Raw genomic sequence first — 16,412 nt, 5'->3', positions numbered from 1 at the left:
TGAATGTAGAGAGAAATGAAGAGAGGTGAACAGTAAAGAGAAGGGGCAATAACTAGTCATTTCTCTAAGTGCCAGTTCATCCAGGGAATAGGAGATTCTTCTAATGGAGGAATTCTGAGTGTGACAGTGACAGTCCCTATCTGACTTCAGAACCTGACTGGAATTAGTTTTCATGGCACATTCTGACATCTGTGTTGTCCTCAGGGCTCAAGACCCAGTGGATCCCAGACTGAAGAGGACATGTATAACTTGAGCTGTTATAACCCCAGTTCTTTTATCCTTGTTGGGATTTGTGGCCTGGAGAAGTTCCACATCTGGATTGGGATTCCCTTTTGTGTCGTCTATACTGTGGCTATGGTAAGGAATTGCCTCCTCCTGTACCTCACTGCAGTTGAGTGTAACCTCCATGAAACCATGCTTTTTATCCTCTATCTGCTGGCCATAACCGACCTCATCTTGTCCACAACTGCAATGCCCAAACTTCTCAATAACCTCTGGCTAGGCACCCAGAAAATAACATTCTGGTTGTCCCATCCAAATGCTCTTCCTCCACTTCAGGTTTTTAGTGGATCCAGCCATCCTATTGACCATGGCATTTGACGGCTATGTAGCCATCTGCTTCCCCTTGAGATACACCACCATCCTGACTCCGCAGTTGATCATCAAGCTTGTGGTTAGCCTTGTTGTAAGGAGTTTCTCAGTCACCCTGACAGATGTTGTTCTGTTAAAACTCTTGCTCTTCTGCAGGACACATGTCATCCCACACATGTACTGTGAACATATAGTTGTTGCTTGACTTTCCTCCGCTGACAGCTCCATCAAGATCTGGTAAGGATCTTCCATACCTCTAATGACAGTCATCTCAGATGTCAACTTTATTGTTGTATCCTACACCTTCATCCTCCATGCTGTCTTTCAAGTCTCCTCCCCGAGTGCCTGCCAAAAGGCACTGAGCATCTGTGGTGCCCACATCTGTTTTATCTTCATCTTTTACACACCTGCCTTCTTCTCCATCCTTGTTCATCGCTTTGGGCACAGTGTCCCTCGACATTTGCTCATCCTATTTCCCAACCTCTATGTGGCTAGGCCTCCTGCTCTAAATCCTGTTTTTTATGGAGTGAAGACCAAGCCGAACCAGGACAAATTTATTCTAGTCTTGTCTTTGAAGATGACACAATGAAAGGGTGCACCACTGAAGAAGCACTTCAAGTAACTTGATTTGGTGAAATTTTATATGACATAGATATAAAAAGAAAGCTGTAATCTGTTTAATTTGAAATTTCAGTCTCCTAACCATGGGTAATAAATAGACAGGGGGAAGAAGGGAGGAAGAAAATCTTTTACATTTTTAGACAATCAAACATTTTCTTAGATTTAGCTGTTTCTCAATATTTGTTTGGAGAAGATGAGGAGAAAGAAGAGAGCTAAGACTAAGGCTTACATATTTCCTATTGCTAATTATAGGACATTTGAAGTCATTCTAGACATTTCCTAAGATGCAGCTAACCTGTTTTCTCAGTTTCTGTATTAGAGACAAGGCCTCCTTCCATCCTTCTTACTGCTTTTTGCTTTTTTTAGTCTAAATTTTGTACATACTCAAGAGATGGCCTCCTGTGTTCCACTGAACCCAATGGAATTCCTTCTCCAACAAATTTATCCATCATCATTAACTCTTCACAGAAACAATGTTTTCTTTTATGTTATTTTTCTTCTCTTGTGATGTTCTTTCTTTTCCAGTTCTCTAGGATGAAGGCTGCCACTTCCCACAAACCCTTTTTCAGAAGAATCCAGTCATGCAAAACAGAACCAAATCTGTTAAGGTTACAGGTCATTAATTTTTCATCACATTACAATGATTTTGAAAAATATCGTTTGGTTAAATTTCCATACCATCTACCATCTTATATCTGTTATCTGTCAAATTCTGCTACTACCTTGATTCAGGGAAGACTTATTCTATTTGTTCTTTCTTTTCCACTTCAAGCATCCATTCTGCTTCATCTTCTGTGAATACCTGGATTTTGTAAGTTCTCATACCTACAATAATCAACAAATACTAAATACAAGTTCCCCTATCTGACTGAGATTACAGCTCTTGTGCTTCTTTGCTATGACTTCATTTGCTCCTAAAATAAACTGTCTACTGTCCTGGCCAGACTGACTTTATTTCTTTCTCTAACCGTCTCAGATTACATCTTGTTGCATATTCTTTGTATCCATTTTCTTCAATTACATGCTCCAAGAAGAGACTAAACTTAGTTTTTCACTATCTTTTGCCCAAATTTTATATGTATTTTACATGTACATTGACATTTAATTTTTAAAAAGTGATTGTGAAATGAGTTAACAATAGTCAACTCATTTCACAAATGAGGTATAGACTTATAAAAATGACAGAAATATAATAATTATATCTTGGATTGAAGCCCAGGTCTGTCTGATTCCAAATAGTCAACTCATTTCACAAATGAGGTATAGACTTATAAAAATGACATAAATATAATAATTATATCTCGGATTGAAGCCCAGGTCTGTCTGATTCCAAATTCTGAATACTTTATCCATTTTGTTTGGATCCCGGAACATCTGTGGGTCACTGCCTCCACACAATGGTTTTTCTTCCATTGCTAGAATGACAATAAGTCTATAGTACAATACTAGTAAGTTTATTTATAGTCCATAGTTCTTTTCCCAATCCTGAGTATTCTGTGATGTTGATGCGCATTCCACCATTAATTGAGTGGGGCTTCTATCCTATTCATCTGATGGCTAGGACTCTCTTGCTTGCAATTGTCGGCACTCTTGGTTCCTTGGTATGTTGTTTATCCATCATCTCCTCCCCATTTGTTTTCCTGGGTGAGTCCATTGAACTGGAGAGTAGGTATTACAACTCCGTTGAAATTCAGGGCTCAGCTGGCATATGGATAGCCCAAAGATTTACATGTCTTGGATGTACACGTACCAAATCTAGTACTAATTATAGTTCAAAAAGAAGGACAGAAGAGTCAGGCTTAAGGAAACCACTGCTGCATCTAACTCTGACACACTGGGGACCATAAATACCAGATTAGGGCCCGCTGGTAGGGGACCACATTCCTGTGCTATCTGCCCTGACTACAGTCTCTGGAAGTCTAGAAATAGCCCTTTGTCATTAGAAATTTTGCTGACTTTTGATCTTGATTTGAATCATCATATTGTCATATTTCATTGTGACTTCAGAGACTCAACTCCACATGCACTACTTTTTTTCTTTTCTAAAATTATTGATTTCCATAATTTGTATGTTTAATATATTTATATTCATTTTTAAAAATAATTTGCTTAAGACTAAAAGTTTGCATCTCAGAACAGCTTTTATTATTTTTCAAGTTTTACCATGTAATGTGGTACTTGGTGTTATTTTCTAGTCTGTATTTGCAGGTTTGTCTTCCTCCCTTATTAGTTGTTCCTTATTTATTTACCTAAACATATTTCTTAAAATCTTTATTCCCATTCAGATTTCAGATAGATAAACAAGTTTTATATAATGTGACAGTTCTCTTGCGATTACTTTTACATCCCCTCCCACCACAAGATAGTACTGTTGCCTCTTTGCTCATTGTTTGCTCTTTGTTTTTGCTTGTTGTCTGCTCCTTGTTTGTTTTGTCTTCTTTAGGAACCAAACACAGGACCTTCCATGTGGGAAGCAGGCATGCAACTGCTTGAGCTACATCTGCTCCTACATTTATTTTTGATTCAGGAGGAACTTTATTTACTTAGTATGAATTGTGGGTCTTGGCACATTTTTCTTACAATAAATAATGTGATTTCAATCATTTATGGAATGACCCACTACTTTTTTTACTGATTTTAATTCTTCCAAATTCATAAAGCATTATTAAACTAAATGCAGTTTGGTGTTATAAATTCTGCTGTATGTATATATTTATTCTTCTGCAAGCAATGGACTATATAATAATTTGTATATGAACTTAATAAATGTAAGTTAATCATCATATATTTAAATTTTAACTAAAGGGCATGATCCACTTCTTTATTACCATTTTAAAAACTTTCATTACATTCTTTAACCTTCCAAATATTTAAATGTGCTCTGAAATTATGTCAAAACTTAAAAAGAATCTAAAATGAATATTGATTAATGTTGCTTACTTATAAAAATAATTCAGTGAATAAGTTTTCATACTTTATTTTAATAAAAGCCTATTTCATAAAACAAATAGATTGCATATCTATGAAGTTAAAAGTCAAAATACTCTCCCCCATCCACCCCTTCAAAATTCTCTGTATCAATACTGCTATTAAAGATGTTGCATATTCTTCCAGGCTGTTTAATGCAAATATGAACTTGAATAACAGCTCAACACTAGTTGCATATACTAACAATTCATTATAATTTTCCTTTTTAATAAAATATACTTTGGCATCTTTTGATTCCCATACACATATTTTTACCAAATGTTTTTTAATGGTTTCATACTCTTCCACTGAATGTATATACTGCAGATTTGAAAATTATTACCCTATTAAAAATTTATGCTGACACCTGCTTTTCAATATTATACATGTTGCTTTGGTGGAAATCTTAAGTTCTTGTTCATTTGTATAATTGTACCTTCAGAAAAAAAGTCTACATTTGCAACTACCAGAGCAATGTGTATGCATTTTACGTTTTGGCAAGGATTGCCAAATTAGTCTCTTATAAGGTTGTAGTAAACCCCTCTGAAATAGTCATAATAGTTCTTATTTCCTCAGACTCTTAAAAGAACTGAATAATAGCATAGTACCATCAATCTTTTTTAAGTCTTTGCCAATTTGATAAGTAATGTATCTCATTCCTGTTTTATATTCAATTTAATAATTTAGAGATTGAAAATATCCATACACTTAATAAAAATTAACATCTATTTTTATTTGACTTACTTGCACATATCCATTTCCCCCCCCTTTTTTAAATTACTGCATCAAAGGATTGCCTTTGCAATCTGTAGGACTACTTTAAAGAAATATTAAGAGAATTATGTAAAAAGTTTCATTTGGATTAGTTATTGTTTGTGGCATCTGTGTCATGGAATTCATTGCCTCCTGTTTATTTATTCTCTCTTTATTGTATACCAGTTTGTCCTTTATATTTTCTCTTTCTTTTTTCTTCCCTCAGGTAGCATCACGCTGCCTATGTGATAGGAGATATGGGGTGTTGAGCTCCTTTACACAAAATGGTATGTTAGGGAGGAGAGAGCCTTGGATCTTGTATCCTGATCCCCAGTTCAGTGTCTTTATGCACTGGCCTTTGCACTAACTGAGTCTTTTGATAATGAAATGGACCTTGCCTAGATTTGAGTATAGATGATATCCACTGACTGCCAGCCTTTGAGGACCCCTGGCTCAGCAGCCCCTACTTCCTGACCTGTTCAGCATCCCGGTGTCTTCTCAACAGAGCACGTGAGTAATTCTGGATTCAGTGAATGACGTGCAGGTCATTGGGAACAAGTTGCATTTCACTTTACATTTCTTAGCACATGTCTTTGTAAGAAGTAAAATATAATTTCCCAACCCATATCAGACATGCCACAAAATCAAATGTCTGTGTTTTCCTTTTACCACTTAACCGACCTGGTCTCTCCTTAAAAAAAAAAAAGGCAGGAAAAAAAACAAACAGGTTTTTACCTTGTGGGGCTACATGTTACCCCATAATCCCCTAGGGGTTTCTACATACTAAACTCACACGAATGTTTTTCCAAGAATTAGGGCCTCAGCATCTGCTCTCCTCTCCCTAGCTTGTTCTCTCTTCTTCGTATGGTTTTTCCATCTAAAAGTGGTAAACCTTCACTTTTTTTCCCTTTTGCTGAAGTAACCTCTATATCATATTTGCCTTTTTGTGGGAGCACTAAGCCTCCAGACTCAGCCTTAATGGTGGGTAAATCTTAAAAATACATTGGGAGATATATAAAAATATTCTCATTTTCTCTGTATTATTTCTAGTACTTTTCTGCGCTCTAAAATTGCTCAAGGAAAATGGATGCACTTGAGTTAGGAGACCTCTGCAAAGGTCTTGGTGAGGAATTATGGTATCTAGGGTAGAGCAGTCAATGTAAGGGTAGCAATAAGTGGATGTGATGCAGAGATATTTAGGGATTGAATAATGCAGTAAGGCTCTTGTTTAGAAGATAAGACAATTGTGCTAATAGCTAAGAGGAGAGATGTATATTAGAGATTATAAACTTGAGGATCTTCATCCCAGAAGTGGAAGTGAAAGCCACGGCATTTGTGGACATCACTCAGGTGGAGTTTGTTGATGAAGAAAGAAGAGCGCATGGGCAAAACACTGAACAATTCCAATAATTATGGGACAGAGGTAAAAGGGAAAATGAATGACTACTGAGGGTTGGCAGGAAAGAGTTGTGTATCACATCATAAAGTAGAAGAGTTGTGGAGGAAGAGCTCTACTCTTTCCATGAAGTCTCACAAGAATGAATCGCTACATGGATTAGGCAGAAACAAGAGTTTCATTACATAAAGTTGCAAGGTGACTGGGCTCCCCCACTCACCGTCTGCCTGCTTAGAAGGTTGTGAGCAGAGTTCTGTTTTCTTCTCATTGGGCAAAGCCGCCAGAGTAAGTAATCTAGGGTAGGCCTCTCTTTAAAATTTTCCACCTAGTTTAAACCACCTCAACTTTAGATTTTAGTGAGGAATATTCATTGCCTCTTTGTTAATTCAGTGAACCTTTCTATAAAAGCGGTGAGAAGCAGTGGGGATGTTTTCCTGTGAAGAGAGGAGTAAAGAAGAAAAGAGACTGCGCAGTCTACTTAGGTTTCAGGTATTATTGACTCTGCCTCCATTAGGCAGAAGATATTAGTCTGTGACCCTATAGAGTAGCTATTGCAATTCACCAGGACTGGGATTTTACACTGAACTTTGGTCTATAAACTCTGCCTAGTAATAGTGTTACTTTGTCTAATATTAATTTTGGGCACACATTTTGTTAAGAATCTTCCTGAGTTTCTGGTAGCTAGCAGGTAGTGGATTAAGAGTTAAATGATGGGAGTGAATGTGGTGTATGCAGTTGAATGCCCACCTACCATATGGGAGGTCCTGGGTTCATTTGCCAGAGCATTCTGAAGAAACAAAAACAAAATAGCAAGCAATACAATTGATAAGGCCAACTCAGGGAGGCCGATGTAGCTCAGTAGTTGAGTGCTGGGTCCTCATGTAAACAAGGCGCTGGTTTCAGCTCCCAGTCTCTAAAAGTTAAATGTCTCATGTCTCTATAAAATATTATTTCAGTATCGCTTATATTAACACTTAAGATTGTAACAAAGTTTGACAGCTATTTATCAATAAAGACAAGAGACAAGGGATAGTTTGTAATTTTCCAGAACAGAAATTGAGAGGGTGATATTGGATAAGTCTCAGAGGCAGATGTCTGCAGATAATTGATATGACCAGCCATGAAATTTTATTTCCAATTAATAAGATACATCCAATCTGACACCATGTTGGCCACATTCAATCTGGGCCATTCATCCTATCAGGAAACCCAGGAATGGAAACGTTCCATATCTGGATCAAGATTCCCTTCTTCACTATCTACCTTGTGGCCCTTGCAGGCAGAAGTGTTCTTCTCTACCTTATCTCCATGGATACAGTCTTGATGAGACCATGTTCTTTTACTGTTCCATATGGGCTGTGACCGATTTCATCCTTTTCAATACATTTGTACCCTAAACTTTCATCATCTTCTGGCTTCCTCAGGAAATCACCTTTACTGGATGCCTTACTCAGATGTTTTTGCCATAGATTCTGCCATCCCGTTCACCATGGCATTTGATCACTATGTCGCCAGTTTTTCCTCCTAAGATAAACCACTGTTCTCACCTGTCAGATTATTACTAAGGTTTTGCTGGGTATAATGAGCAGGAATTTTTTATAATCTTCCCATATATGCTCCTATTAAAGCAATGGTCTTTCTGCCCAACACTCATCATTCCCCACAGATAATGTGAGCACATAAGTATTGCCTGGCTTGCCTGTGCAGACATCCCCATCAACATCTGCTATGGGTTTGCTGGGCCAGTAAGGACTGTCACCACAGACCTAATCCTCATTGGCATCTGATATACTGTCATCCTCTCTGTCTTTACCTCCCATTCCAGGATGCCTGCCAGAAGACCCTCATCACATGCCCTTCCCACACTTGTGTCATCCTTATATTCTACACACCAGCAATGTTCTCCTAACTCACCCACCATTTTGATCACAATGATTCTGCGCTACAACCACATAATATATGCCAACCTCTGTGTAGCCATCCCTCCTGCACTCAATTCAGTTATCTATGGGTAAAGCTAAGCACATTCAGGACAATATATCCAAAGGGACCCAGTGACAAGAGACAAGAGCTTGGGAAGGAGACAGTTAACCCTATTGATTTTGAAGTGTTTTTCCATTTTAAAGAACTGGAATTCCTACAATGTTGACATAAATATACTTGAAATCTCAGAAGTCCACTATAGATTGTAGGAATTTGTGAGAAAAGATAGGCAGGTAGACATTGAGACAGTAAAAAATAAATAAAATGAAGAATTGTCTGTATTAAAAGATAGTGCAGAGGAGTGTAAACTATAATGTCAACTGTAATCATGGTTAGTAGCAATGCTTCAATATAGGTTCATCAATTTTAACAAATGTACCACACAAATGAGGGATATTGTTAATGTGGGAAAGTGTAGGAGGGAGAGGGAGGGGGACATATGGGAATCTGCTGCAAGCCCCCCTTTGGACCCCATGTTGGGCACCACTTGCTCCATTCAGGTCACATTAGGTTGGCTCGAAGGGAAGGCAACACAGAAATAAAGGTAGAGACACAAGGGAGGAGACAAACCTGGGACAAGGGGACTCAGCTTCTGGAACTGAGAGTCTCACCCCTAGTTTTACCATTGCATTTATTGGGAAACTCCTAAGCAGCTGTTTGCTATCTGAACTGCAACATCATTTACAACAACAGGGAACAACCGCAACATCTAACAACTGCTATATTTAACAGGTAAGCCAATTTCCCACAACAGGAATCCCTTATATATTTTATGTGATATTTATGTAATCTAAAGCTTTTTAAAAATTAAAATACATTAACTAAAGGATAGATTGGCAGAAGAAAATTTGTATCTCATTTTGAGGTGAGGTTTTTGAAGACTTATGGAATAGAGCGATCATCATATATAATGAATATAAAATATCATTCTTATACACAAATTAAAAGAATTGATTATAGGCCTAGCAATTTGAGGTAACTTTGATGGGCATTCCCAGTTGGAGGAGAGTCAGTAACATGTGATTGGTTAAGAGTACATCATTCATGCCCCTCTTTCAAGACCGCATTCCCAGGAAAGAAGTCACCTATGACAACAGTTCTCAAACTTTCGTAGGTATCTGAATCACCTTGGGTGGAAAAAAAGAATTGTCTGGAGAGTTTATTGAAGTTACAAAGGTCTAGACTCTATTTTGCTTTGACGGTCTCTGATTTGTAATTATCCAAGGTGATTCTGATACATAAGAAATACTGGTCTTTTCTTGTTCAGAAAAATACTAACCTTTTGCAAAACTCAAAATCTTAAGTTATCATGTTTTTTCTGGGCTTGAGAATAAATTACTATATCCTTTATGCTCCATATCCTGGATTCTAGACTACTGTACAACTCTATTGTAAACCTCCCAAACTTTAAATATCATGACATCAAAATATATTGTGAATTATCTCAATTTACAGTAGTAATATTCTCAGCCTGAGTCATTCTCCCTTATATGAATATTTTTAGCTACTAGCTCAAAGCCATTTCCTCCAAAATCATTCTTGTCATGATTCTTGATGGTTTAAATGTCCACATAAGTGGCTCTTCAATTAACCTGTTGTGATAGGTTATCCAAAGTTGGCCACAACAATGTATTCCATCCTCCTTGCTTTTCTGCCATGCGAACTTGTCATTCCCCCATCAACAGTTGGACTCTAATTTCCCTAAAATGAATCTGGGCTGGACTTAGGGATTGCATGACAAAAGGAATGACGTTGAAGTGATATTCTGAGGCTCCTGAGGCTAAGTCATAAATTTCTTTACAGATTATGCTTGAAATGCTTGATCTCAGTACACGTCTTAAAACCCAGCTATGATGGTATGGGGATTCCAAGAGACATGGAGAGGCCATGTCTAAATATTAAGATGAATGATCCCAGTTGAGTTCCCAGATAATAGCCAGCAACACCTGTCAACTATTTTAGTAAGGCATATTGGACATCGAGGCAAGTTGAGAGTTAAGTCATCTGTAACCTTAGTTGACACATTAAAGTAACTGCATGAGAGACCCAAAGAAAGAACTACCCAATGGCTCAAAGTCAAGTCAGAGAACCGTAAGTACTCATCATTTGTTTTTTTTTTTTAATTTTTGTCTTTATTTATATTTTTAATATTACATTAAAAAATATGAGGTCCCCATATACACTGCCCCCCACCCCAACCCCCCATTTGTTGTTTTAAGCCATTTAATTTTTGGATGGTTTATCAGGCAGTGATAAATAAATGATGCCAAAAGTGGTATCTGGAAATGGAGTGTTACTGAGTTGAAAATCTAAAACACATGTTGGCTTTGAATCCAGATGATAGGTAGAAGCTGAAAGGATCTTGAAGAGTGTATTAATGAAGACTGAAGTACAGTGGATAATTATTATATGCAGCAAGAGAAAAAGGTATTGTGCTATGCAGTCACAGATAGAAGGGCAAACTGTTAATTGCAGTAATATGGAAAATAGAAAATAACCAAATGAACTTGTAAATTTGGCTAAAGATATTTTTGAAGTAGAATGCTAACATTACTTTTTATGCTATGTATGATAGGTACGGTAAAAAGATAAATAAAAATGAAACTGTTCAGGGAAAGGATGTGGCTCAAACAGTTGGGCTCCTGCCTACAACTTGAGAGGTACTAGGTTTGGTTCCAGTGCCTCCTAAAGAAGATGAACAGATGAGTGACACAATGAACAGACAACGAGCAGCCTTCACAACAAGCTTGTTTGTTTTTTTCTTAGGAGACACGGGGAGCGGAACCTCGAACCTCCCATTTAGGAATTAGGTGCTCAACCAGTTGGGCCATATCTGCTTCCAAAAGGTTGCAATTTTACTTTCTTGACAAAGTCTTTTTGTTCTTTTTTTCTTTTTTGTGACAAAGTCTTTTGAAGAACAAAAAAGCATTTAATCTTGAAAGGGTCTCATTTATGTTTTTTCTTTCATTGCTCATACTCTGGGTGCAAGGTTTAAGAAATTACTGCCTACCACAATATCTTGAAGACGCTTCCCTACATTTTCTTCTAGAAGTTTTATGATTGTAGTTTTATATTTGGTTCCTTGATCTATTTTGAGTTAACTTTTGTATAAGGTGTAAGATAGGGTTCCTCTTTCTTTCTACTGAATATGGCTGTTCAGGTCTCCCAGCACCATTTGTTGAAGAGACTTTTTTGGCCCATCTTGGTGGGTTTGACAGTCTTGTCAAAAATCACTTAGACCATTAAGTGAGGGAATATTTTTCAGTTTTCTATTCCATTGCATTCAATATTATAACTATCTTTATGCCAGTACCATGCTGTTTTACACTGTAGCTAAGTAATTGGCTTTACTTTTTTTTTTTTTTTCATTTTTTATTCTGATCTTCTGTACACGTTAGATTTGTTTGAAGAACATGTTTCAGTTTTTAAAATTTTTGGAAAATAATATTTGCCTTAGATGATCCAAAGAGTGCTAATATTGGGCAGAGTTATAGGCTTTAAAGTTAGGAAGTGAGAGTCCTCCAAATTCATTCTTCTTTTTAAAGGCATTTTTGGCTATTCAAGGCTGCTTACTCTTCCAAATAAGTTTGATAATTGTCTTTTCCCTTTCTGCAATAAAAGCTCTTGGGATTTTTTGGGGGGATTACATTGAATCTTTAAATCAGTTTGAATAGAATTGACATCCTAACTATATTTAGTCTTCCAAATCATGAATATGGAATGTCCTTCCTTTTATTTAGGTTTTTGTTTACTTTTAGTGATTTTTGTAGTTTTTGGAATACAGGTCCTTTAATGTTCTTGGTTCCATTTATTCCTAAATATCTGATTCTTTTTTCAGTTTATAAGTGGATTTTTTGTCTAACTTCCTCCTCAGATAGCTCATCAGTACTGTATAGAGATGCTACTGATGTTTTTGTATTAATCTTGTATTCTGCTACTTTGCTGAACTTGTCTATAAATTGTCGTAGCTTTGTTGTGGATTTTTTGAGATTTTCTAGATATAGGATTATATTATAAGCAAATAGCAACAATTTTACCTCTTCCTTTCCTGTTTGGATGGCTTTTATTTCTGTATCTTGCTTAGAGGATCTAGATAGGACCTCCAGCACAATATTGAGTCACAGTGGTGATAGTCGGCTTTCTTTAGTCTTTCACCATTGAGCAACAATGCTAGCTGTAGAATTTTCAGATATGTATTTTACCATGTTGATTAATCTTCCTTCCTTCCACTGTCTTTTGGAATGTTTTTAATCAAGAAATGATCCCTTACATTTTTCATGTAACATTTATGTGATCTAAGAATCTTTTTTAAAAAAATAAAAAACATATATAAAAAAAGAAGGTATACTATATTTTGTCAAATGCCTTTTTTTGCATCAATCTAGAAGTTTATGTGATTTTTCTTTGATTAGTATTGTGGTTTAGATTTTTTTGTGTGTTGAGCCAGCCTTGCATACCCAGGATAAAACTCACATGATCATGGTGTATAATTCTTTTAATGGTTTTTTGGATTGGTTTGCAAGTGTTTTGTTGGGGAGTTTTGTACCTATATTTGTCAGTGTTATAGGTCTGTAATTTTCCTTTTTCCTATTATCTTTATCTGGTTATTAGTGTGATGTTGGCTTCATGGAATCAGTTTGGTTGCATTCCTTCCTATTTAACTTTTTTGGAAGAGTTTGAGCAAGATTGGTATTAGGTTACATTTGAAAAATTGGCAGAATTTACCTGTGAAGCCATAGGTCCTGGGCTTTTCACCTTTAGGAGTTGTTAATGTCTACTTTGCTTTCTTTAATTGTGATTAGTTTGTTGAGGTCTTCTATTTCTTCTAGGTTAAGTATAGGTTATTCATGTGTTCCTAGGAATTTTCCCTTTCTCTAAGTTGTCTGGTGGTTGCTATATAATTGTTCATAGTATCCTCTTATGATCTCTTCTATTTCTGTGGGCTCAGTGGTAATGTCCTCCGTCCCATTTCTGATTTTATTTATTTGCATCTTCTCTTATTTCCTTTAAATCCTTCACCCCAGATATAATAGCAGCTATTAAGTCTTTGTCTAAATCTGACATCTGTGCTATTTTGGAGTTCATCTCCATTGATAATCTTTTGTTTTGAGTGTGGGTCATGTTTGCTTTACTTTTTATAAAACATATTTTTAAAAAGATACTTAGGTCACACAACATGTTACAGGGAAAAAAATATAAGGAATTCCCATATGCCCCACACCCCACACCTCCTACATTTCCCCACATTAACGATTTCTTTCATTAGTGTGGTATATCCATTGTAATTGATGAACACGTTTGTAGCATTGCCGCTAAGTATGGATGATAATTTCCATTGAAGTTTACACTCTCACTCAGTTTTGTAGGTTATGGCAGTATATATAATGGCCTCTATCTGTCATTTCAATGGCATTCAGGATAAATCCAATTCCCCAAAATGCCCCCATTTTTCACCTCTTTTTCCCACATCCTTGGAATGCAAAGGATATGTTATAGATACTGGATTTTGCATGTTTCTCTCAAGAATATTAATTTTTGAGGCAATTAATTGGATATAACTCAAATTTTATATTCTCCCCTGCAGGATGCAGCTGCTGAAATCTTTGTTCATTTCCTGTAGTCTTATCTGGGCTGCTTTGCACCTGTCTGAAATGTGTAGTTCAGATGTTTATTCAGAGTTTATATACCCAACCTGGGATTCCCCCTCTCTGGATTTCTCCTTTACAAGGATTTTCCCATCATCTTCCAGATGCTATGGTAGCCCCAAGTCCTTCCTCTTGTTCTTCAAGCCAATAAGCCTATAGATGGTTACCTGAGTTTCACTGTCCACCCATTTCAGACTGAGGTTTACCCTCCAGTGATAAGGCATAAACTGAAACTCACCCAAAGTTGTTCCTTTCCTCCAAGATTCAGTTTCTGTTTCTTGCAGTTCCTGTTTCTTGTTGTTGTAATCTACTAGTGTCTCCAATTCTAGTTGCTTTTTAGAATTTTGTCCATATTTTAGTGTTGACCATGGGAAAGGAGTGTTTTTTTGGTTAGAATATTTGCCTCTATTAGTGGAGGAGGAAAGTTGGTTTTTCCTGTCATGCATCTTCTTATGAACCAAATCATACAGGATAAGCTCTACTGATAAGGCATCTTCCACTTTTTAAAAAAAACAATTTATCACATTTTCCATGCATTAGTTTTTTTTTAAGATTTATTTCATTTATTTATTCTCCCGTCCCTTGCCCCTCGTGCTTGCTGTTTGTCCTCTGTGTCTATTTGCTGCACATTCTTCTGTGTCTGCTTGTCTTCTTGTCTTCTCTTTAGGAGGCACCAGGAACGTCTCCCGGGGCTTTCTGATGTGAAAGAGAGGCACTAAATTGCCTGTGTCACCTCAACTCCCTGTTTTTTGTGTGTGTGTCTCTCATTGTCTCTTCCTCTGTGTCTCTTTTTTGTTATGTCATCTTGTTGCATCAGCTCTCCACATGGGCCAGCACACCTTCCCCAGGAGTCCCTGGGAACCGAACCCGGGACGTCCCATATGGTACATGGGGACTCAATCACTTTAGTCACATCTGTTTCCCAGTGGTTCATATTTAACATGAGGTGCTTTACATTACACTAATTCACCATGGTTTGTTTATACATTAAATTGTTGATATACTTCTGGATATTTCCATTTAGGGACGGTATGAGTACAATTGATATGAGGATTTTCGTAAAATTTCTTTGTGGATATATGCTATTATTATTGGTAGTATTTTATTGTTTCATGTTATAAAAATCTGTAATTTTTTTTTTTAACTGGTGGCATTATTTTACATTCCCATGTTGTTCAGAAAGGAGATGATGGGATTAGGGAATATGATGATCAGTGAATTCAGAGTTTAAAAACAGTAGATACATTTTTAGGTATATTTTATGATTGATTTTTCTTGTCATGCTGAGGGGAGAGAAGGGCTAAGAATGAAAATTATTTGTGTGGCAAGCAAGTAGGGAGATAGGGGTATTGATGGTAGTGACCAAAGGAGATGTGCTTCCTCATACAAAGACCTCTTTTTGGTCCAGTGCTTTCTTTCCCAACCCTCCCATGAATAAAATATTCATCATTTTTCTCCTCTTTCTTTTGAATCTCTGAAATGAAACCACATTCTGGTTGCATAGAACCGGCGGGTTACCTGCAAAAACTTTGGACCAGTTACTTGCCTGTGGTGCAAGCACTGCTAGAAGCTGAGAAAGACACATGCTGGAGTGGATGTTTAAGAGCTGACTCTTTCTCAGGATCACTTCTCTACAACTCCCAAGAATCTCCCTTATGCCTAATTTTTTTCCCCCATCAGTGTTTCAGCTTGAGCTTAACACCCCAATCTCAGGTTCTTGCAGGACATATTTCAGGTGTCTTCTGATTTTTTACATGTTCTTCTTTGCTTAACATCAGTTTTCTCTGGCTTCCTCTCCATGTTGTGCCTAAACTCAGACTCCAGCACACATTATACATTTCAGAGTAGATTAAGACAGGACAGCATAGGACTACGAAAGCCTTGAATCATGCTACAACTTGTAACTCATGCTGCCTTGGGATGTCTGGAAAGAGACTATAAGAAATTCATTTGGAAATAGTGAGCGGATGCCAGAGGTCAGGAGGACTGTGACGATTTTCCTGGAACCTCCTCTGATGCATTAGATTTGAGGAAGAGAGAAGCTAGAGGAGAAAACTAGACCAGTAGGAAACCGGAATGCACCCATGCTCTTCTCTCACCATACACAATTTATCTCCAGAGCGGAGCATGTTGGCATGCTCCATATTCCTGCTTACACTGTTCTTAGTGACCAAGGAACAATAAATCTTCACCGGGGTCCTGTGTTTCCCCTCCAGTCCTTATAAATTTTACTAAAGAGGAATCTAATGAAAAATCTCCCTCTCTGACCCGTTCATGGTGATTTAACATTTCTTCTTTGAGAAAGCTGTGGTCAAAGTAAGAATTACTATGACTAGAGTGTGGTGGGAGAAAGGAAATAAACACAAAGCATTGAGATAAATCTCTGAGTAAACCTTCGGAAGGAAACAGAGAGACTATGAAATACTGTGTGTTTAAAATCTGCAAAATGGTTTATA

At 37.1% G+C, this 16,412-nt stretch overlaps 1 pseudogene; it reads left to right on the top strand.

The window, feature by feature from the left end:
* The first annotated feature begins 240 nt into the window (after positions 1-240).
* LOC101417671 (olfactory receptor 52H1-like) lies at positions 241-1,180 on the top strand (annotated as a pseudogene).
* The last annotated feature ends 15,232 nt before the right edge of the window (positions 1,181-16,412 follow it).

The sequence above is a fragment of the Dasypus novemcinctus genome, chromosome 10 (genome assembly GCF_030445035.2).
Source record: "Dasypus novemcinctus isolate mDasNov1 chromosome 10, mDasNov1.1.hap2, whole genome shotgun sequence".
In the NCBI taxonomy this organism is placed as follows: Eukaryota; Metazoa; Chordata; class Mammalia; order Cingulata; family Dasypodidae; genus Dasypus; species Dasypus novemcinctus.
Note: the sequence above shows the minus strand (reverse complement) of the source record. Positions and strands in the feature narration are given on the sequence as shown.